General features: G+C 59.6%; 1 protein-coding gene across 1 annotated transcript in view; it reads left to right on the top strand.

Moving 5' to 3' along the window:
• Positions 1–1807, top strand: part of LOC103074582 (SH3 domain-containing RING finger protein 3-like) — a 118637-nt gene that overhangs the window by 78565 nt on the left and 38265 nt on the right. The window lies entirely within an intron of this gene.

The following is a 1807-nucleotide window of genomic DNA, read 5'->3' as shown; positions in this document are numbered from 1 at the left end:
GGGGGCTGGTTCTGATTCAGCACCGCAGACTCTCCCGGAACCTGGGTCCCTCGGCCCAACCAGGCATCTGTTCTGCTTGGGGATGGGTCTGCCTGGGGTGGCCCTGGAGGGGAGGGGCCGGTGCTTCTGAGGAGACCTGGAAGTGCTTCGAAGCTGCCAGTCTGAAGCAGACCCTCGGGGCAGCCGTCAGTGCAGGGGCTGGGCAGCGTGGGGAGGCCCTGGGGGTGGAGACAGGGAGGTTTCGTCTTGGGAAAGTGCACCGGGTGGGAGTCATATCTTCCCGTTGAAGGACTTGGATCCAGTGCTTCTGAAGGAGGGATCCTGCTTTTGGGGTCATCTTTGTGGCACCCAGAAGTCGCAGAGTAGGAACCAAATCTTGGAAGCCTTTTAAGAAGGTGCTCCGTAGGATTTCAGTTAACCCTTTTGCACTTAGAAAATCTATTCTGTGCTTGAAACAACTACCAGGTTTCACCTCTCATGTCCCTCAGCGGCCGTTTCCTGTCTTCGAGGTTTTATGAGCACATTAGCATCAGGTGGCGGGGATCCTTATCCCTCGGGGTGACTGCAGGGAAAGTCATCAGAAAGGGGAGTCCTGGGCCCCCAGGAAGGTGGAAGCGGCTCGCGGTCGCCCTGCAGCTGAGAGCGTCTGGCGCCAGAGCCCCCCTGGCCGGCCAGCTGGACGTCACTCCCCACTCGCTTGTCTGTCACACGGCAGGCGCCGGGCCAGGCAGAGCTCTGGGCACTGGTCAACAGGCCTGAGGCCGGGGAGCAGGGGCGCCTTGGGACTGGGAGGCCTCCTGGGAGCTGTAGCCCGAGCAAAGGCCAGAGGAGGTGGCCAGAAGGTGGGGAGCCCCAGAGCCACTGCGGGGCGGCAGGCGGCTCAAGTCAGCGCGGCTGCCTGGTGGGGGCATGGTGGGGCCAGGCCTGACCAGGGACCCTCACCGCACCCTCTGCCCCTGTGTCCTCGCCTTCCCGCTGACCTCCTGCTGGAGCCTGACTCTGGCCGTGCTCTCCGTGGCACCAGCATGCTGAGGGTCTTCCTTGTGGCCCCAAGTTAGAAACAACCCATCACGCGTTACGAAACCAGCTTAGTGGGTTTGGACCAGTGTGCTTTTAGACAGAGTAGGACGCGCAGCAGGAGGTCGGCAGGTCCAGCACACAGGAGGGGTCTGTGCATTTGGGGGCATCTGTTGTTTTGTGCTCAGTCCTGATTTAAAGCTTATTTCAGATAGTCTCAGGGCTCTGACTGGCAGATCCTGGAGGGTGCTGAGTGCATAGGAGGCCTGGTGACATTTGCTGACGGACGAGTGTCAGAAAAACTGCTGCCAGGAGAGTTTCACTCATGTGACGTGTGGGAAATTCTTTACTTTATGGGCCAGAAGAAAGTTAACTTTCTGCTGATGGATGAGCGAGTCTCCGTTTCGCAAAGTTAATAGCATATTGGAACTGGAAAGAGCCTCTAAAGATGTTTGCATTAAAATGTTCATTTTTGGTGGTCCTCCTGAGGCTCAGAGGTGCTGGCACTTGCCTGGGGACACAGAGCACTGGCAGTGGAGCCAGCCTAACTCCGGTCTCAGTGCCGTCTGGGATGCAGGGCGCTGACTTTGGTGGCCTCCCCATCCCCGTGAGGCCGTGACCTCTGGTGTTTTTGGCTCGTCCAGGAGCTGAGGGGTGGCAAGTCCAGGGTAACTGCTGGCAGGAGGCCCTGAGGTCAGCCCAGGAACGGGGGCTGTGAGCTGGGGTGTCTGCCTTCTGGCTCCGCACGACTCGAGTGCAGCTGTAGGCGGCCCGCAATAGTGGAACGCCC

Source organism: Lipotes vexillifer, unplaced genomic scaffold (genome assembly GCF_000442215.2).
Source record: "Lipotes vexillifer unplaced genomic scaffold, Lipotes_vexillifer_v1.1 scaffold2655, whole genome shotgun sequence".
In the NCBI taxonomy this organism is placed as follows: domain Eukaryota; kingdom Metazoa; phylum Chordata; class Mammalia; order Artiodactyla; family Lipotidae; genus Lipotes; species Lipotes vexillifer.
This window is presented reverse-complemented; position numbering and strand designations above follow the sequence as displayed.